Source organism: Lytechinus variegatus, chromosome 2 (genome assembly GCF_018143015.1).
Source record: "Lytechinus variegatus isolate NC3 chromosome 2, Lvar_3.0, whole genome shotgun sequence".
Classification (NCBI taxonomy): domain Eukaryota; kingdom Metazoa; phylum Echinodermata; class Echinoidea; order Temnopleuroida; family Toxopneustidae; genus Lytechinus; species Lytechinus variegatus.
The window spans coordinates 74,658,579-74,681,935 of record NC_054741.1 but is presented as its reverse complement, the minus strand read 5'-3'; the positions used below and the strand labels follow the sequence as shown (position 1 = coordinate 74,681,935).

The 23,357-nt window shown below is 33.7% G+C and overlaps 1 protein-coding gene across 2 annotated transcripts in view; it reads right to left on the bottom strand.

Annotated features, from left to right (window-relative positions):
- Nucleotides 1-23,357, bottom strand: part of LOC121409011 (extracellular tyrosine-protein kinase PKDCC-like) — a 54,824-nt gene that overhangs the window by 27,690 nt on the left and 3,777 nt on the right. For both annotated transcript variants that reach the window (XM_041600784.1, XM_041600783.1), the window contains exon 2: nt 1,375-1,438. The gene's annotated coding sequence lies outside the window, so the exon portion shown is untranslated. The remainder of the gene's footprint in view (nt 1-1,374; nt 1,439-23,357) is intronic.

The window sequence follows — 23,357 nt, the reverse complement described above, 5'->3', positions numbered from 1 at the left end:
CATTTCTACTAGAGTTGATCTCAAGACATACATGTACTTACCTGCTTTATTTTTGAAAAATGATTTTTATTATCATTATCATTTGTTCATTCAATCATTAATTCATTAGGGGAGTGAATGATCAAAAATAAAAAGCAGTTAAAAGCTAAAATTAAAAAGCTCCCATAACTTTGTACAGAAGAAAGCTAAGATAAGTTTGAATTAAGCAGACAATCAAAAGCAAAAATCAGCTTAAAGGGATGGTCCAGACTGGAGATATTTATATCTCAATAGGTAGATTAAAATTCACAAAGCAAAAAGCTCAAAATTGGATCAAAATTGGATAACAAAGTTATTGACATTTAAAGATTTGCTTTATTCCGGTGAAACAGTTCTAGGCATGTCTTTATGAATATTCATTAGGTGGGCTGATGATGTCATATCTCCACTTGTTCTTTTGTATTTTATTACATGAAATTAGGTTTATTCAAAAATTTTCTACCAAGAACTAAAATAATTTGATTGACAACTGATTACATGCATTAGCTATTTCTTGCTGCAACTTATTTCATCATAATGCTATTAATGGAGACACATCATACACATGTATGAAAAAATTTAACATTTATTTTTTCATGTAATAACATAAGAAAAAGGAAAGTGGGGATGTGACATCATCAGCCCACCTTATGAATATTCATGATGATGCGCATATAATTGTTTTCACACAATAATGGTAAACTTTGATATTCAGTAACTGTTACATATTGATGAAATTTTCAGCATTTTCTCTGTGAACTTTACTCTATTTATTTAGATATAAATATTGTAAGCCCGGACCATCCCTTTAACAGCTGATCTATCATTCTGCTGATTCATTCCTTCTTGCTTTCATTCATTCGCTCAATTCCAAAGAAAGGCAATTCTTTTTTTTTTTGTTATTCAACATTATATACAAGTAGAATAGTTTGTGATGCTTTTGCAATTAGGCAGGCAGTTTGGGTTACAAATAATAGTTGGTCAGTGGTTAAATGTTTCAGACAGCAGATCTTGAAATTGATAGTTCAATTGAATGTTACCATGGGGATATCACAAGTATTCCTGTCTGAATCCATTAATCATGTAGACAGGAAGTTAATGTGATTCAAGATTATATCTTTTTTTATTGAAGTATTGAAATAGAGGAAACATTATATACAGAATACAGAATTCTATTTACCTTTGCTATTTCACCTAGACCAGCAATTTTTACACTCTTTCTGCCCCTTCTTCCTCCCTCTCTCTGCCCATCACATTGCCATTTCTTCCTCACACTCTTCAAAATATAAATTAGATCTATCCATTTCTCTCTCTTGCTTTCTTTCTTGGTCACGTGATAAAAAATATTATACTTACTAAACTGACAGGTATATCTTGATCCAAGACTTCTTCTACTCCTATTCCCTTTTGCCTCCTGCAGCTGAAAAGACAATTGAAGGCATGAAGTGTTTATGATTACCTTCTAACAAAACTCTTTGTGTTTATGTTCATGAAAGAAAATGAACTTTATTTGCACTATTATGAAATAAATCCTCCCCTCTGAAGGCAGAGAAGGAAATGAATTTCCAGAACAACTTTAACAAAGCAGTGCATTTAAAATGCCAAAATACATGTAGACCCCAAGCCTCCAAATAAAGTTAATAAACCCCCTTAAAATCCCAATTTGTAATTACTGACTTCAGTTACATCTTATGGAAAGACTCAATATAATAAAGACTTCACAATTGTAGAATCATGGATGTGTAAAGAAGAGTAAAGTAAACAATACAAATATGAAAAGACAGCTGTACACATCCATGCATTTGAAAAAGGGGGATTGCTTGGAAGAAAGAATGGTATTAACTCCAATAAAGTAATTTGGATGAGTTGCTAAACCATTGTCTGCATGATTGCATACTACATCTCGCAAGAATACAGCTGAAGAAGATAAGCTGCTTACACTAAGAAACTTTTGCAACTCAAGTACTTGTACCTTGAAAGAAGATTATCAATAAATTATTGTTGGTCTTTTCGCAGGGATCTTTCCCCAACTCATAGGTATTTTGATCCACGCTTCACATCTGATAGTGCTAGTAAGAAAATACTGCACATTCTCACAACTTCAATAACTTTTTTCATTTCCCGTAGAGAATTTTACAGAGTGGATATGGTGCATTAGAACAATTCTTGTAAATTCACAGGTATTTTGATGATTGAGTAGGTCTGAGAGCTTCTGGTGTGAAGCCAAGATGACAGATGCCAGTATCTTCATAATACGTCTGCCATATTATAAAGAATAAAGGAAAGCAAAGACCTGATGATGAGGGCTGAAGTATGTCTGTCTGAACATAGGTCCATGGTCTGAAGAGCAAACACATTCATCAAATTTAGCTCACTGACTAGTTCACACAATCTTAGTTTCTTGGCTCTGACACTGTCCAAGTCATTTCCTGAAAATTCTAAAAACATTTTCTACAAATAGTAATTGGATGGATACATGTAGCTATATATAATCTCGGGAATAATGATATCTATCCACTACACAAACAAAAAAAAGTTTTCATAGGTCTGAGACATGATGTCAATATACAGTGCGTATCAAAAAAAAGTTTACACTTTGAAAAAGCCCTGGGAATCGAAAAATATACAACATGTGGGTAAATTTTTCACATGTTATCTTGGGTTTGGGTCTCATCTATCCAATGAAAGTAAAAGTTTTGACAGAATGTAACGCTTGAGTGAGCACTGTCCATTTTTGTAAAGCTCGCAGAAATCTGTTTGCGCAGAAATGCTCATTTTCATACTGTGTCAAGGGGAAAGGGTGAAATCAAACTGACCCTGCAAAACATTTTGATTTGATTTGATTTGATTTGATTTTATTTATTTCTGCATTCAAGATAATATACGCAACATAACAATAAGGTGATACAATTCAGTTTAACAAAGTAATAAAGCAATAGTCATAATAAATATTTATGACATTATTACATTTCCCTTGCATTTTTAGTCACTTGAAATAAAACGGATACATTCAAGCATTTTGTAACAATTTTGCCACCCAAATTGAAATTTCAACACTTAGTAAGCACAACCTTTACCCTATTTGTGCCAGCTGGATCTGGGGGCATAACTGAATCTGAACAAAAGTTTACATCAGACATCTCCAGCAATTTTTCACTAAGTTCTTATCATTTAAAGTGGGTTTACATTTCATTTTTTCATTTGATACTCGTTTCTCCACACTTTTCCCAAGCTTGACAATGATTAACAAAATAAAAATCAAGCCTAAGCCATTTCATGTAAATCACAGCTCTGTGTAAGCAAATATCGTCACAATGGCCTCGGTGTGTGGGGGAGTGGTGTGGGGCGCAATGCACTCTTTGAAGTATTTTGTGCAAGGAAACAAGTTACAAAAAGGTAAAAGATATCCTCAAATCAATTTTACTAGCTAAATTCCAAGTGTTCTTCATGATTAAGGTCTACTTTTATTCGCATAACTATTTCAAAGTTCTGCGCAAATCATTTTTCACTAACTTTTCAAAAGTAAGTGGTGCTCACTCAAGCGGAAATATTTTTTGACAATTATAACGTCATTTGCTTAAATGGATCTGTACCAATGTTAAAATTTTGAAAAATCTTCCCGATATTACAAATGCATAATTTTACAGGATTTTTTCTAAGTGTAAACTTTTTTTTGATACGCACTGTATATATATATATATCTCTTTTTTCCTATTTTGCAATGTAGCAAGAATATTTTGGGGGTAAGACTCCCAAGTCAGAGTTGTCAAACTATCCCTAATGCTATATAGTACATGAACCCCATCCCAGACCCCCCCCCCCCCCCCCCCCATTTCATGGTCTATCAAGAGAGACTTCACCTTCATGGGCTTTATCTGCATCTTTTCCTTAATATATCACAACATTAACTTCATTCTTCTCACAAAATTCCTGATACCGTACATACATTCAAGTCATGTTATGTACCTCCAAGCCAGCAAATCTTTGAATAATTCATAATTGTGTGAATTCAACTGAAATTTACAGCACACTATAATATGTACTGGAGGCAGGAAGGAAGTGAACACATTTATGCGCAATGTTTCCTCCCAAGAATGTTTCACCACCACCGGTATAACATGCCACTATCTTATCTGTAGGAAGATCCTACACTATCATACAGGAAGTCACCAGGTCAGGACTGTCTGCAGTCGGGTCATTGACCCATTGACTCCCTTTTATCATGAACTGGTGGGTCCATGCTCAAAACAGGTATTGTTTCTTCTGTTTAAGACTGAATCTGGACACTCTTTGATAGTGATTGAATACAGGAAAAAGGCTAAGAAGATGCATGCAGATATAGGCAACTGATATGAGCAAAATTAATCATTTATAACGAAATATATCGACACGCTTTTTTTGCTATCCCTTTCTAAAAAAAGAATTGCACTGCTGTCAATTTGATTAAAACCACTTCTTATAATACTCACAAGCTTCTCTCTGAAGACAACAAAATTTGACCCCCAAAAAGAACCAAAAATATTCAAAGCATCATCCAGAAGTAACACTCACAACAAGGATGTTGGCTTACAAGTCAACTTTTTTTTTCACATATGATTTATCTATAAATACCCCTTTCATTAATTTGGTCGTAAAATCGGAGCGGGACCAGAGTTATCCACGTTATTTTTATGCTGCTATTATCCGCATAATAGCAGCATCGGGACCAGATTTTGACTTTATGAACGCATAATGCGGATAATTTCCATGGTGCAGTCACAAGGTCACCCATTTCCAACACAACCCCATAGGAGGGGGTGTGTGCAGTTGCCATGACAATTATCTGCCTTTTTCAGGTCGAGCGCTCGTAAAAATAAGTGCAGATTATTTTCGGAGTTTGTGAATGCAATTTTTATTGAATTATTCACATTACTCTTAGGCGGCTAATTGGAGGATAGGTTTATAAAAAGGGTATTACTCTTAGGCGGATAATTGGAGGATGGGTTTGTGAAAGGGGTATAAATATTGTCTGTGAAATATTGGCAAATACACGTACGAATCACCTACCACTACCATCATCACATTCCAGGGAGAAGTACGTTGTATTTTCTTTTATACTAGTTTGGGAACTTTGCAATTGTGGTATATATCTCTAAGAAAGGTCTGTTAATAAATCTTACAATGATAAACCTTTTCCACAAAAGATGCAAATACAGGAGAAAAGATTAGCTCGAAGGCATGAAGTCATGCAAGGCTTGATATCGTTTTCAAAAAGCAACTAAATTCTCTGAGGTTTCTAATACACAATACTACATAGTTCTTGGTCCTAATTAACTTTTACTTAACTCCAGGAACCATGGTACTTAAAGGGGAAGTTCACCCTGACTAAAAGTTTATTGCAAAAATAGCAGAAGAAATAATGAAAAATATTGCTGAAGGTTTGAGATAAATTCATCAAATAATTAAAAAGTTATTAGAATTTCAATTATTTGATTTGTGACGTCATATGCGAGCAGCATTCCTACATAGCGAATGGTAAAAAAATCAATGAAATGTGATTTTCTCAGAAAATTGAAAATGTTTTTTACTGTACCTTTTGTATTTTAATAGACAAGTCATTTCACACCCGATCATGAATAGAAAACAAAATTCAGTCATCAGGAACCATACAAAATTTGAAATTCATGCATTTTATATTACATAACACATGGGGCAGCTGCTCGTTTATGACGTCACAAATCCAAAACTTTGAACTCTAATAACTTTCTTACTCTTTAACGGATTTTCCTCAAACCTTCACCAATATTTTTTACAATTTTTTCTGCTATTTTTACAACAAAGTTTTCTTCAGGGTGAACTTCCCCTTTAAAATGCATTCCCTGGAGTGTAAATTAATCCAAAATACAAGGTAGGGAATAAACTAAAAAAAAAAAAAAACTTTGAGCAGCCTAGGTCTACTGAGGGGAGATTTACTCTGAAAAGTTGGTTTTAATAAAAGCAGAAATATAGTATAAAATATTGGTGAAAGTTTAATGAAAATCTATCATACATGTAAAATTAAAGAATTTTGATTTTTTTTTCTTGACTTCACATGCCAGCAGCTCCCCCATGTGTATCATGCAATATAATTTTCATAGATCAAATTTTTGAATTGAACATGATTAAAGGTAAATGCCAGTTGTGGTGACGATACCAAAATAAGTTCGTACAGAATAAAAGGAAATGACCACCAAAGTGTCTGTTTGTATAAATATGTGCCAAAGGATTCTGGAAGAAATTGTGTAATTGCTGAGAAATTAGCAAATAAGCACAGGATTCGGGTCAAGCGTCGGGCCAACGTTCAAAACAATAATACACTGTCCCACGTGCGCTTATCTGTGTTGGTGATCTTCAGTGTGAACATTTTTCAGCGTAGATTTCAAGATTTCCAAAAGTTCAGTTCATGTAACTGTACCAGATATAGATCCTCAATGATATACTGACAATTAAGCCTGGTTTTACAGACTTTCTCATGAAATCAGTCCTTACTGCAACTACTGGCATTTCTCTTTAATAAAAATATTTTCATACAGTAGGGGATATTAAATTATGTGTGTGATGTTATATCCACTGAAGAAATAAAATTACTTTCATTACTTTGAAAAATTTACTTTATTGTGAATTTATATCACATGACATTTGTATGATGAAGCTTGCTTGTCTATGACATAAAAAAAATAAAATGGTTTTATTTGCTTTTGAGGCAGTAAGCCAAGTTAGCCAACCTTGTATTACATAGAATGAAGGCTAAGTAATATTTAAATGCAATCTAAAGAAGAAATGAGAGGTTTGAAATCTTGTTAAGCCGGATGACATTACAAAAAGCAATCAATACGGTAAGCGCATTTGTGAAGCCTTGCATATACCCACAGTGCATGCAGATTGACAATACACAACACAAGACAGGCAAACACAGTTTAATGATACCAATCAGAAATATCTTTATAGACCTTTTTAATGGATTTCTGGCTCATAGAATAAGGGTAAGCCTTTTTTTTGCTGATAGCTCTAAACTTTTGATTTTACTAGCACAGACAAAATTTTGCGATAAAGTTCAAAATCGTTATGTACAAGTATAGCTTCAAAGGGCACCCTTAGCACTCATATTATGACACCGTTCTCACTACCTTCCTAGAACTAGTTGACTGGAAACTAGTTTAGTGGAAACTATTCTAACATGAAATTAGAACAGTCAAAGCGATCTTGGAAGTGATCTTCGAAACCGGTTCATAAAACCACTCCGCGATGTAGTTTTCAAGATCGCTTTGCCTCGTAAACTGGTTTTAGCGTGAGGTGTTTCAAAATTGAGTTTTCAATCATGATTCATGTTGCTTTTTCAATTTGAAACTTGACACTGAACACAGCCTTAATACTTCATGTACCTATATACTCACATGGTTTAAACTTCAGAGTATCCTCTCCACATAAGACCAGCAACTCCTAGGAAAAGATGAGCTTAATTACTAGAGCCTTAAGGTGGTGTCACACCTTGGCGTTTTAGACAGCGTATGCCCGACGTATCAAAATTTCTCTAAAACGTCGGCATACGCTGAATTTTGATTTTTTTTTTCAACTCTGGGTGTATACTAAGCGTATTCATAACGAGTTGGACGTATACATAACGTATTAGTAACTTATATCGAACGCTTCGTTAACTTATAAGTAACGTATTCCAACGAATGCTTAACGTATTGCTGGCGTACACAACTTATGCCCTACGATAGCCTAACTTACGCATAGCGCGCGGCAGCATATTGCTGACGAACACGTGTCGTAGCCTATAAAAAGGCTGCCGCTCGACTATTCAAATCATAACCGCACGATACATCACCTATCAACACCACCGCCATGCTGAAGAAAACTCCTGTGAACCCCACCTTTATATACCAATTCCTATAAACATGATAAACGTTGTCAATACGCCATTATACGGTAGCTGTAAGTTATAAACACGTTCAGTAAGTTTTGTGGTCGTCCAGAGCACGTCTTCATACGTCAATATACGTTGGAGTTAAGTTACACATACGTTCAAAGCACGTTACTCATAGGTTAGAAGTTTTAGGGTACGCTGGACATTATCTCGACGTACATCGACTTATGAGTAACTTACGAGTAACGTGTGTCAACGTGTATCAACGATCGCGTAACTTGCCTACAACTTATGGCCCGCGTACGCGGGACGTATGAGCCATACGTCGAAAAATTTTGTGCTTGCACAAAATTTTTCGACGACCTCGCCGTATGACGACGTATACCAGCGTGTTTTAGCGTACTCTTAACGTATGCAAAACTTACCCGTAACGTATTCGACGTACGCCAGCGTATTCGCCAAATTCCTCATACGTCGGGCATACGCTGTCTAAAACGCCAAGGTGTGACAGCGCCTTTAGATATATGCTCAGTGAATAAAAGCAGACCTAATGAAATCACAACTACTGGTACTCATGTTAACTCATCAAAGTGAACGCCAGAAAAAACTTGGCAGTGCATGACACTACTTTGTTAAAACTACCAATTCCATACTTGAGAGATCCTTATTATACTGAAGCATAAGATGGTGGCTACAAAATGAAAATGAAAAACCTCTCTATATTTAGGCTATTTATACCTCCATGGCCAATAAAATACCCACATACAAGAACTCATTCAGGCTTAAAAATACCCAAACGATCTACAATGTATTCCATGGCATGCATTCATACCCATTTGAACCATGACTTTTTTGTATGTACTACTAGGTGAATGCAGGAAGCATTCCTATTTGCCTCTCCTTTTTTTACAATTCATATTCAAACTGCACCCATTAATGACCTTCAGAAATCCCTACAAAATTTCATTGTATTTTTTAAAAGTAACAATCATTTTACTAATACATGTATTTTCTTTTAGGAATATCACTTTGCTGTTCACACTGGCAAATATTTGGTACTTTCTCATCAGGATGGTAATTCCCAATCAGACAAAAATGTCTGAAAGATGTGAACACCCTCTGAAGATCAATAAGGCAGTGGTGCACCAGCCCAAAGTTGCTCAATCTCGAGATTCAAGAAACTCCATCTCCACCAGCGCAAGAAGAGCAATTCGTGCTCGAGCGAGGCATCACTGCATTATGGTGTGACGCCATGAAGAAGTAATCCTGAGCGCGTCTGTCTGCACCTGCGAATTAGCAGGATAATTTGTAAGTAGCACGCTATTTTCCAAATAATCCTTAGTTGACTTGATTACGTCTCCATTACAAATGATCTCAAGATTGTTCAGATCGGGATAATTTGGTCGATCAGAAATAGCGCAATTATAAGAAAAATCAGGCTGGTGCAGACATACCAACAGAGACCACCCCCAAGATAGTGCACATTAACAGGAATTACCATTCCACCACAAACAACTTCTTAAATTATCAACCAACTGGATAAACCTTAATAACATGTTAATAATTGCCAAAGAGTGTTTTGCTGTACTAGCTTTACAAACCCTCCAGCTCCAGTTAGTCACTAATACCGTGTTTACACATTGACTCGGCTCGGGTGTTGAATCCGCGAGCCGGGTTGAACACTGCGAAGAAGGATTCAGACATCGCGTTTATACCTACATATAAAAAGGCGAGTTCAACACGGCTCGCGGATCTCGAACAGAAGAATTATGACCTCGCAAATTAAACGCGGGAAATTCACCGCCGGAATCGAATCTTGTCCGTGCGAACAACAACAATGCCAAAAGTAAAAGCGCGCAGTGACCTGGTCAAGAGAGTTCGACACGGCTTTCTGTTTACACACGAAAAAATTGCCGAGTCTGACTCGGCTCGCGGGTTGAAACCTACGATTTTGGCGGATCAAAAAAGCCGTGTTCGGCACGGCTCGCGGATCACACTGATCGCGTTTACACAGCATAAAATTGCCATGTTGAGCACGGCTGGCATGTCGAACCCCCGAGCCGTGTCACTGTGTAAACACGGTATTAGATTTTAATTCCTTCCACTATAAAAGCATTCTAAGGCTATAGTAACTTGGCAGGTAAACAAGATCTAGGAACCTCTTTATACTTGCCGAAGTCTAAAGGAATGTGTGATAAAACCTTTGTAATCTGCCCCCTCTCATTCCCACTCTTGCATATCATGAAAGCTTGATAACATGCACATATAATTTTATTGGTTGATTAAACGACAAAAGGAACAGTCATTCATGGAAATTGTGCATTATAAGCCAAGCAAAACAGAAAATAAATTGGTTGATGTGTCTGGTGTTGAGGGGGGGGCACTTCCATTGATGAGTGGATACCATGCATGACCATGTGGTTTCAAAAAGCACCCTAAACAAGTATTTTCCAGGTTCTTAAAATGCACCCTTTAACAAGTTTTGGCATGTGAAACCCTACATGTACCCTTAACAATTAGAAACAAAACGGTACTCTTGACATGTATTCCCTGAATTGACCCCCTAAACAAGTACAACCATTTCTTAATTGTTAAGTCACAGACGTGATCATGGACATCGGCTCTACCTTTACTTTCATTGGATTTAGCACCATCCCAGACTCCTTGCTCAAATCGGACCCTAAAAACATAGTGTTACTGGGACAAATTGGACCGTAAACAAAAAGTTTTCCTAGCGAAATATATATACCCTTTTCATTATTTTAGTGTGTTTGATAACCTTATTTGTTACTTGTATCGTGCCCTATCTTGAATCCTTTTTACATGTTTTTGTGTCATGCATGGTATCCACTCATCAATGGAAGTGCCCCCCCCCTGCATGGGGTGTTAACCAAAGGTATTTGAACACATGTACACTGCTTCAGCCATGGACCTACATGTACTTGGTCCATGCTTCAGCGTAGGAAATACACATATACATAAAAGTGATGGGCCATTTTTTTGCCCACAGAACAGCCCAAATCACCCCTAAAATTCTCCCAAGCTACATGCTTTGGGGCAACCAATGTTCATACAGTCATCCCAAGATCTGGCTAAAAAATTATTCAGTATTGTTTAGAAAATCAATATTCTAACAATGACAGAATAATGATATTTATCCATAAAATGATAGAAATACCCCCAGAAATTCTCCAACTGCCCCAATGTGGGAAAAATAGCCCCTAAAAAATAAGAATGATTTCCGACCCTCAATTGCTTCAGCAGTCATTTAATAAAGCATAATTTTGTAACTTGTATTCAACAGAAAAGTTCCCTGGAAAATGTTAAAATAATGTCTGCATCAAACCGTGAAAAAGGCATGAAGCAACTCCTTTAAAATTAAAAGAAAGCAGCTGCAGCAAACAATTAAAAGTCATTAAAATAAATATGCCACCATATTATCATACATGATCTAGTTCTGGTACATTGAAATTAACTTTTCTTAGCAAAATCATGAAATCTTAGCTTAAAAAGGTAATTCTGATGATCACTAACACAAAAAGGCATGTGGGACAGTGTATTAATATTGTTCTGAAAAATACCTGACATTTTATGGAATTACATGCTTATTTTGCTCATTTCTCAGTAATTACACTTTTTTTCTGGAGCCATTTTTTTTATTTATACATACAAACACTTGGATAGTCATTTTATTGAATTCTGTTCAAAAACTAATTTTGAGATTGTTACCACGACTGGTATTTATCTTTAATTTATATATTTAAAAAACATGCATCTGTCACAGAGTAGGTCTACTGTAGGATCCATGATATAATTAACGTACTTCATCTGTATAATTTTTCTGGCAACAACTGTTTATGTTATGACAGGATCTATGTAATGGCTGAGATGAGTCACCCTTGGGTCTTGGCCAAAAATTCCATCTTCCCAACATCCATCTAAAAAAGAAATTGATTTCATATCATGGCTCGGAAAATGTCCATTGCAGTGTATGTATAGTATCAGGCTTATCATCAGCATGGTTTCTAGTTGAGGGTATGACACATTAAAAACAGCAACAATTCCAAATATAGATTTTTTAAAAAAATCCAGAGCTCTGTGTACTTTGTAAGTTTTACAAATTATTCATGTTTCTTTCAAAGACTTTTAAAGACAGGTGGCTCAGATTTTTGCCATGTTGCCGTTGACTAAAAAAGGGCATTAACCAGATGTGCAATATACTCTTTCTCATTCACTATAACCTATACTATCAAAGGTAATACAGCAAGTCTACGTTTACTTTGTATACAGCCTATATCCATGCTTGGACTTTTTGCCAAGGCAACTCATCGAAAGAGTTTAAGCTACATGTACATGTACATATGGTTTCATATTAAAGAATATTCAATTACAGTACTTAATAAAATCTGTACTCAACAAAAGAAACCTCTGCAAGACTAGTCACTTTGAATTTCGTCAAGGTGTACAGAAACTAAACCCTAAATTCTTTCAGTCTGCAGACACAACAGCCCCCTGGTCATGTCTGATCCCACATGTGTTTATGTCAATCATTGCTTGTGACTTTTTGAATTGGGAGTATCAGCATTGACATTATACCATGAAAACAACATCAATCTCAATCCATCTAAAAACAATTCGATCCTCAGATTGACATCTCTGTAGGTGCTACATCAGCAGGGAATCATACTGAGTTCTGTTACATGAAGGTGTGCAATTAATCACAAAATGACATATGGCCAATCAAGATCATTATTTTATCCATATTGTTTGATGGATCACTTGAATTGTTCATTCGAATTGAGCAATTAAAAAAAAAATACAGTACTTGCCAATCTTTTGTAATTGGGCCCAGTTCCAAGGAACAGTTATACAATTAAGGGGCCGCGGAATGGTTTTCAAAGTGGGAAGGGGGCTAACCACGCAAAACATCACAATCATACATGTGTGGTTAGTTTTAAGTTTTTGTTTTAGAAAAAAGTAGGGCGCTGAAGCCCCCCCCCCCTTTAGTCATTGAATACTGGCTGTAACATACATCATTCATTTTTCTTTTCTCCATTGGTGTTAGGCCTACATATGCGACATACTGTATAAAAAGTATTTGGTACATATCATATAAAATGTAGGTTCATGTTTGACACAAGTAAGTGACAGATTTTCACGGTTTGAAGTGTACTATAACCAAGTAGCTTTCATGTTTTATGTGCATAATATAAAACAGATCATGAGTTTTAAATAGAAACCTATATCCAAAGCTTGATATCACTTGACAGTAGTCACACCCAGGCAAAGTGTTAACAACTGATCCCATGGACTCAAATATCAAGGTCACTAACATAATATGGAAGCAATCATTTAACTTGCAGGATGTTATTCTTTCTCTTCACTTCAAGTAGACACTATTGTATCAAATAAATACAAAAATGCATGTTTAAGTATTATTCTTTAATTCCATGAATGAGGAAAAACTTTGGTAAAGACTTGACTATGAAAAATTCTAACATTCAATCTTACAGAAATGCAGTGACCAATATTATCATCAATGATTTTTTCTTTGTGAAAACTTGTACCACGCATTTCAAATAGATTTAGTGCCCCCATCAGTGGCATTGTTATGTTTGTTAATAAAGTGTTTCACTTCTCACAGTGCCTGCTTTCTTAGATCGAATCTCTCACACAAAATGTGGCTTACGAATCATGATATTATTTCATTCCAACTGACAGAGAATTCAAACTTTATAAAAAAAAATGTTTAAAATTACCAAAACAATGTGATATTTGGCTGAATGAATGATCTTTTCATACAAAACTAACAACTTTGTTTATGTCTGCATCCCATTCATACCACTCATATTGTAATGAGAGTGAGATCAAATGTTTCTAATTTATTTAGATTCTGGATTTCAACTCATGACATTAGATACAGATGTACAGTCTCCATTTCAAAGATTTGTATAGCTTCATGTACTGTGCAAATAAAATACAAGTATACAATAAAGCTTTTGAAAAAAAAAAGCATTGATGACCAAATGACTTTATGTGCGCCAATACATAACAAAAAAGTGAAATTATCAAATAAGAAAAATTGAATACTTAAATTAATTAATTTCCAAGGTTAAAACCCATTATTCTAATCACCATTAACAGACGATTTTTCATCAACTTCATATTTTGTACAATATGAAAGAGTGATATTACGAGATTCATAAATTGAAATGTAAAATGAAATTGATATACCGTATATAACTAGAGAATGAATGAGTGAAAAAAATATTTTTAAAAGGATATTATAATAGAACAATTAATAAATAAGAAATATCCATCACCTAATGAATAAAGTTTAAAGTTCATGTCCACCCCCAAAAAATTTTGATTTCAATTTATAGAGAAAAATCAAATTAGCATAATGGTGAAAAAATCATTAAAATCTGATGTAAAATTATAAAGTTTCACTTATTTATACAAAAATGTAAAATTATAAAGTTTCACTTATTTTATACAAAACAGTGATATGCAAAACTCAGTGACATGCAAGTGAGATGGTCAATGATGTCTGTCACTCACTACATGTATTTCTTTTGTTTTTTATTGTTTGAATTACACAATAGATAATTTTTTACAGATTTGACAATAGAGACCAACTTGACTGAATCATATAGTTTTAAGCAATGCTGGTTCCACATGTTCATGGAGGAATCAATCGTTGTTTCACTTGACAATGAGGAGAATATTAGAATATTTCATATTTCATGTAATAGAATACAAAAGAAATAGTGAGGGGATGGCGTCATCAGTCTCCTCATTTGCATACTGACCAGGATGTGCATAAAACTGTTTCGTGAAATTAAGCAAAACTTTAAAATGTCATAACTTCTTATTTTACAACTGATTTTGATGAAATTTTCAGTGTTTTGCTTAACAGATTTTTCTCTTATTCAAATCAACTTTTTGTCAGGGTGGACTTGTCCTTTAAAAGTAATAATATGTAAATGAATCCATAAATTAGCACATCAATGATGTGGAGCTCATCCGGCATCTCGCAACGAAATCTAACACAATTTTAATTTCAGCCCAGTTAACAATGTAGTGAATTATATTGGTGACATAAATTGAGGATATAGAATTAAAATTGATGAAGAAACGATATATCTTTTGTGATCTATGAATAAATTTCATATAAATTAAGCATAAATAACTTTCTAGTCAAAATTTCTTAACTCTGTGTAGAACCTTGGTGAACCTCATGTAGCTCTCAGATGGAACAAAAATAATCAAAATCAATCAACAAATAAATATGTAATTTTTGTGAGTTTTGAAAATATATGAATAAATTAGCATATTTAACGACTTTCAAAATTCTGTGTCGACAAATGAAGAAAAAACAATTTTTGTGATTTATGAATAAATTTTGCATAAAATAGCATAAATAATTTTCTACTGAAAATTTCAAAATTCTGTGTAGAAGTTTGGTGAACCTCATGAATTTCTACCAGATGGAAGACAAGGATGCCAGTCAGTTTTACTCACTGGGCCTGAAAAGAAGCCAGAATATGTTAAAAGCCCATATGTACTGTACAATATAAAGCCTGAAATGATAAGTTGACAGAGCCTGAAATCAGGCAAAAGCCTGAAGACTGGCATCTCTGGGAAGAAAAAAAATCAAAATCGGTCAACAATTAAAGAAGTAAAAGCATTTTATGTGAATTTTTAAGAATATGAATATACTAATTTTGCATAAATTAGCATTAAAAAAACAAACAAACATTGAAATTGATCAACAAATGGAGAAGAAATAACATTTTTTGTGATTTATGTATAAATTTTGCATAAATTAGCATAAATCATTTTCCAGACAAAGTTTCAAAATTTTGTGTATAAGTTTGGTGAACCTCATGCAGCTCTAGCAGATGGAAGAAAAAAATAAAAATCTGTCAACAAATAAATAAGAGGCATTTTCTGTGACTTATGAATAAATTTTGCATAAATTAGCATAATTTCTACTGAAAATTTCAAAATTCTGTGTAGAAGTTTGGTGAACCTCATGAAGTTCTACCAGATGGAAGAAAAAAATATCTGTCAACAAATAAAGAAGAGGCATTTTCTGTGATTTATGAATGAATTTTGCATAAATTAGCATAATTTTCTACTGAAAATTTAAAAATCCTGTGTAGAAGTTTGGTGAACCTCATGACATTATACCAGTTGGATAAAAAATCGAAATCGGTCAACAATTAAAGAAGAAAAAACATTTCATGTGAATTTTTAAAAATATGAATAAATTAATTTAGCATAAATTAGCCTAAAAATTGTTCTGGTAAAAAAAATCAAAATTCTTTGTAGAAGTTTGGTGAACCTCATGAATCTCTACCAGGTGGGTGTTTCATAAAGGTGTTCGTAAGTTAAGAGCGACTTTAAGAACGACTGGTGATCCATTCTTGTGGTAAATGGTATATTCATTGGCAATTTGGTTAAGCGTTAAGAAGGTTCACTAGTCATTCTTAAAGTTGCTCTTAACTTAATACGAACAAAAATGAAACGGCCCCCAGATGGAAGAAAAAATCAAAATCGGTCAACAAATATTTAAAGAAGAAGCAGCATTTTATGTGAATTTTTAAAAATATGCATGAATTAATTTCGCATAAATTAGCATAAAAATTGTTTGGGTCAAAATTTTGAAATTCTGTGTAGAAGCTTGGTGAACCTCATAAAGCTCTACCAGATGGAAGCAAAAAAAATAAAATTGGTCAACAAATATTAAGAAGAAAAAGCATTTTTTGTGAATTTTGAAAAATAAATGCGCATAAATTAGAATATTCAATGAATTTCAAAATTCTGTGTAGAAGTTTTTAATCCCCCACCTAGTGCTATCATATAAAGCATCAGACTTGAAATGGCGAAGAAGAAGCATTTTGAAATTGAGGACAGACGACGGACACCACGCTACAGCAAATTAAGCTCATTTGGCCCTTTGGGCCGGATGAGCTAAAAACTAAACAATAAAGAAAAATGAATGAATAAACAAGGAATCAAATAAGAAAAAAAATCAGTCAGTGAAGTTGCATACATGTATGGTGTCCCTACATGTATATAAAAAAATAAACTCTGTACCTACATGTATCTATCAGTATCACACCTTTCAATAAAGCCCAGGGGGAGTTACTCATCTTATCCTGCACCATTCTCATAAAGGAAGTGATTAATTATACACTGTGCAATCTATATATATGCCATTGAGCAACAACATTGGTTGACTAAGAAGCTTTAAGCCTAGATTATACCCAAAACATGAAAGAGGGAGGTAGAGCCCAAAACAAAAGCTGGAACAATATTGGATGACCAAGTTTATCTTGAGGCTCATTTTCTGAGAAAATAACTTGAGTGATCTATTGGTGATAATGTACAGCAAGCTGACTTTCTCTTTCAATGGTTCAGAATTTCAACTACAAATGTCTACACAAAAATACATGTACAATGTAAAATGAAAGAAACAAAACACCACACTGAGGGACACATCACAACATGCTGCTAGAGTTGCAAATATCAAATGCATATTCGAGTACATACATGTATATACATATATTTGATTACAAACAGATGTTAAATTTGTCCACTAAGGGTGTGTTCAATGTTGATTTTCGAATTTAAACAGCAAATTTCATGATTGAAAACTCAATTACAAAACACAAAACTCAAGCATGATTATACTGTTCAGTGTCAAAAATGTGTAGATATATTTGTTGATCATCGTAAAATTTCCTCTTTCGAGATAGTAAACCTTTAATAAGTGAGCAGTTTGAACGATCACAAGAAGGATCAATCCCAGCACCTGCCTTGTGTAGGCTTCCGCTGCAAGAGCAAATTTAAAGGACAAGTCAACCCCCAAAAAAAGTTATTCAAAATAATAAGAGAAAATATCCTGCAAGCATAACACTGAAAATCCCATCAAAATCTTATATACTCTACATGAACTAGTAAATAAAAAGTTATGATATTTTGAAGTTTCGCTTAATTTCAACAGTTATATGCATATCCTGGTTGGTATGCAAATGAGGTGACTGATGATGTCACCGACTCACTATTTCTTTTGTATTTTATAAAATGAAATACAAAATATTCTAATTTTCTCATTTTCCTGTGAAACAAAGTTTTGTTCCTTCCTGAATTTGTAAAATTACCATTGTTTAAACATTTCATGGTTCAGTAAAGTTGGTAATTGGTCACATAAGTAAAAAATGACATTGTATAATTAAAAAAAAAGAAATAGTGATTGAGGGACATCATTGACTGTCTCATTTGCATGTTAAAGAGTTGTGCATAAAACTATTTTGTGAAAATTAATCAAAAGTTTAAAATATCATAACTTCCTTATTTTACATCCAATTTTAATGAAATTTTTGGGAGGGCTTGTTTGATTTTCTCTATTTATTCAAATCAACATTTTTTCTGAGGTGGACTTGACCTTCAAAGACATTTTAAGAATTGATCTTTCGCGATGCTGAAGGTTGTAAAATCTGATCTGATCTTGTTTATACGCATCTTTTTAGATGTTAAATTTTTTCTCTAAATCATGATTTGAAAGACAAATACTTTTTATGACCAAGAATGACAGACATTGAACACAATCTTTGTTTCTAAGAGTCCTCGTTTTGTAATCATGTTTTTAATCATGAATCATGTTGCCGTTTAAATTTGGAAACCGACATTGAACACATCCTAACTTAAAGGACAAGTCCACCCCAACAAAGAGTTGATTTGAATAAAAAGAGAAAAATCCAACAAATATAATGCTGAAAATAACATCAAAATTGGGTATAAAATCACAAAGATATGACATTTTTAAGTTTCGTTTAATTAAAAAAAACAGTACTATGCACATCCCAGTCGAAATACAAGTGAGGGAACTGATGACATCACTCACTCACTATTTCTTTTGTATCTTATTATATTGAAATAGGAAAAATTATAATTTTCTTCTCACTGTCCTATGAAACAAAGTTTATTTCCCCCCTGAACTTGTGGTATTACCAATACCATTGTTTAACATGTTATGGTTCAGTCAAGTTGGTCCTTATTGTTAAATCTGTAAAAATAAAAATATTGTATAATTTAAAAAAAAATTTAAAAAACAAAATAGTGAGTGAGGGACATCATCAATTCTCTCGTTTGCATGTGACTAAATTGTGCATATAACTATTTTGTGAAAAATAAGCGAAACTTTAAAATGTCTTAACTTTATTTTTCATCCGATTTTGATGAAATTTTCAGCATTATGCTTGTCTGATTTTCTCTATGGATCCAAATCAACATTTTTCTGAGGTGAACTTGACCTTTAACATAAAAATTGGATTGACAACTTATTTAGTGACTTGTGTAGCCTATAAATGCTGCCACTAACTTTGTTACAAGTGAGAAAAGTTTGTGGGTTAACTTTTCTTACAATTTCACTAATATACGGCCTCAATCATATCATTATCTGACCTGAAATTTCACTACAGATTACAATACAGCAGAAGACCTTGGCAAAAGGCTAGCACATGCATCATGGGATCGTGGAAGCGAATGTAATGAAAATGACCTTATTCTATGTAAAGTAATACCAGTAATAATAATAACAGGCATTTATATAGCGCCATCTATCTAGAAATAATCTATTCAGGGGCACATTGTTTATTATTATCATTACCATGGGTTTAGCTCAGCCTTTCAGTTTCTGCGTTCATTGCATTCAAGGAATTTATCCTGCCGGGTACTAATTCCTGGGTTGAGTGCAGCACAATGTGGATAAATTTTGTACCGAAGGAAATTACGCCATGGCTCGGATTCCTACCCGTGACCCTCTGTTTCAAAGTCAGAAGACTAATTCACTGGGCCACAAAGCTCAACATAATGCATTTTTCTTTCCTGCACATTTTATTTGTTAATCTTTCTCTCAGGCCCTAAATCCAGGCAATACACTTCTGTTTTCTCTGCTAATAATGCATTTTTTCTGAAACTTTGTTTAAATATGATATTTCAACAAAGTTTCAGAAAAAAAAATGTTCTTAATATCAAAACAAAGCAAAATAGTCCAGTAGATATTTTTCATACCTGGAAAAGTTGTTAAGTACAAGGTTTTTTTGTTGATTTGCGTTCTAGATGGGTATTGAAGTAAATTCAGCTTGGTTGCCACTTTGGCAACCTTGAGCATTTTTTTTAATTAGCCTAATTAGCATAATCATCTAATTAGCATATTACGATATGTAATATGCGACTTCTCTTAAACCAGAAAGATTAAAAACATAAATAATGTCATTTTACTAAGAGGTCCTGTGACGAGGAATCGATTTATAGCAATAGTTCAAATATTTAAGTAATGCAATTATCGTAATCAGCCTAATTGTGTAATATGTACGTATTTGTGGATGTCTATCAAAAAAATTCCCAATATGTAGATAATGCATCTGTTTAAGGGTTTTCTATAGCGAGGAATTCATTTATGACATTATTTTTCAATTTTAACCAATGTAATTGCTGTAATTAACATAATTAGTATAATGCACTAATTAAGACATATACATGTACATGTGTAATACATATAGAAATATATATTTCTTTGTCATTTCATATCAAGAATGTCCGAAAACATGGTTAATACAGCTACCCTATGCTTGTTTTCTATGGCGAGGAATTCATTTATGACATTATTTTTCCCTTCTTACCAATGTAATTGTCGTAATTAGCATAATTAGCATAATGCGCTAATTAACATATTACATATATGTGCAATACATACATTCCTTTGTCATTTTATATCGAAAATGCCCGAATACATAAATAAAACAGCTATCCCATGGTTTTCTATGATGAGGAATTAATTTCTGACATTATTTTTTCCCCTTTTTACCAATGTAATTGTCGTAATTAGTATAATTAGCATAATGCGCTAATTACCATAATACCATATATGTGCAATATATACATTCCTTTGTCATTTTATATCGAAAATGCCAAATACATAAATAAAACAGCTATCCCATGGTTTTCTATGACGAGGAATTAATTTCTGACATTATTTTTTCCCCTTTTTACCAATGTAATTGTCGTAATTAGTATAATTAGCATAATGCGCTAATTACCATAATACCATATATGTGCAATATATACATTCCTTTGTCATTTTATATCGAAAATGCCAAATACATAAATAAAACAGCTATCCCATGGTTTTCTATGACGAGGAATTAATTTCTGACATTATTTTTTCCCCTTTTTGGCATTGTAATTGTCATAATTAGTATAATTAGCATAATGCGCTAATTAACATATATGTGCAATACATATATTCATTTGTTATTTTATATCGAAAATGCCCGAATACATGAATAATACAGCTATCCCATGGTCTTCTATGATGAGGAATTGATTTCTGACATTATTTTTTCCCCTTTTTACCAATGTAATTGTCGTAATTAGTATAATTAGCATAATCCGCTAATTATCATATATGTGCAATATATATATTCCTTTGTCATTTTATACTGAGTGAGAATTCCCGAAAACATAAATAATACAGGCATACAGCTATCCTATAGTTTTTCGATGATGAGGAATTCTTTTGTGACATTATCTTTTTCCTTTAAACAATGTTATTGTTATAATTAGCTTAATTAGCATAATTCGCTAATTAATATATATTTGCAATAAATAGGTTTCTGTGTCAAAGTACTGTCTACATCGGCCTGAAAACATATATAATACAGCTCTTCTAATGTTTTCTATGTTGATGAATTCATTTATGACAGTAATTTTCTATTTTAACCAATGTCAATGCCTTAATTAGAATTACTGGCCCAATGCACTAATTAACATCTATGTGCAATATATCAAGTATATATTCCTATGACCAGTGTGTTGGCTCAATTGGTAGAGCATCCGTCTCACAACCGGGAGGTCGGGGGTTCAAACCCCGGCCGCATCAGACCAAAAGACGTTAAAAGATGGGAGTTGCTGCTACCCTGTTTGCAGGGGCGGAAATCTCTCCCAAAAGGTAGGGGGGACACAGGAGTGGATCCAGCCTTCGTCAATATGAGTGGTGAATTTGTTTCAGCCATATTTTCCCGATCTGCAGCTCAAAGATGATTTTTGTTTGTTTTTATTGGAAGGGGTAGTCCTCATTAGTCACTTCTTATAGCTTTATTCTTATAAATTAATATATGATATCATAATCCTTCTTTATATGATGCGAGCGCAAAGCGCGAGCTAATTTTTTAAAATAATTTTATGTATTTTTCCTCAATGTTGAACTGATTCTGGGCAATGTTTGTTATCCTGAAAAAGATGTGTATGCAACCTAATAATTACTACGAACGCAAAGCGCGAGCAGAAATGAACTGATGGAAAAGAAACCTGTTAAAGTAGCATTTAACAATCAAATAATGCGAGCGCGAAGCGCGAGCTGAATTTTTTTACATTTTCACCTAAAGAATGGAAATTATAAGCACTTTTTGTAACTTAAGCAGAATAGGTATATAAGTAAACAATTAATGCGAGCGCGAAGCGCGAGCGGAAATTTTCGAGATTTAGTCCTATAATATTTACTGAACGAGACACTCAACATATTCATGTTTTGTAAATCCTGAATAGGAAGAGTATCTATATTGCGAGCGCAAAGCGCGAGCAGAATTTTTTTATATACGTTTTGAACTGGTACCTGTTGAAGTAAGGTACCTCTTAAAGGGGAAGTTCACCCTGACAAAAAGTTCATTGTAAAAATAGCAGAAAAAATAATAAAATATATTGCCGAAGGTTTGAGAAAAATTCATCAAATAATTAAAAAGTTATTAGAATTTCTATTATTTGATTTGTGACGTCATATGCGAGCAGCATTCCTACATAGCAAATGGTAAAAAATCAATGAAATGTCATTTTCTCAGAAAATTGAAAATGGTTTTCACTTAACCTTTTGTATATCAATAGACAAATCATTTCACACCCGATCATGAATAGAAAACAATATTAAGTCATCAGGAACCATCAAAAATTTGAAATTCATGCATTTTATATTACATAACAAATGGGGCAGCTGCTCGTTTATGACGTCACAAATCCAAAACTTTGAACTCTAATAACTTTCTTACTCTTTGACGGATTTCCCTCAAACCTTTACCAATATCTTTTACTCTTTTTTCTGCTATTTTTACAACAAAGTTTTCTTCAGGGTGAACTTCCCCTTTAAGGACTGCTTGCACTTAGCCATGAAGGCGTTACATATTTCAACAATCAAAAAATGCGAGCCGAAGCGCAAGGTGAAAATTTTTGAACGTTCTAAAGAAAGAATGGAAAATTTTAATCAGTTTTTGTAATCGTGAACAGGATAGCTATATAATTTAACGATTGATGCGAGCGCGAAGCTCGAGCAGAAAAAAATCGAGATTTAGACCTAAAAATGGGCCACTCTGTTCATGTTTTGTAAATC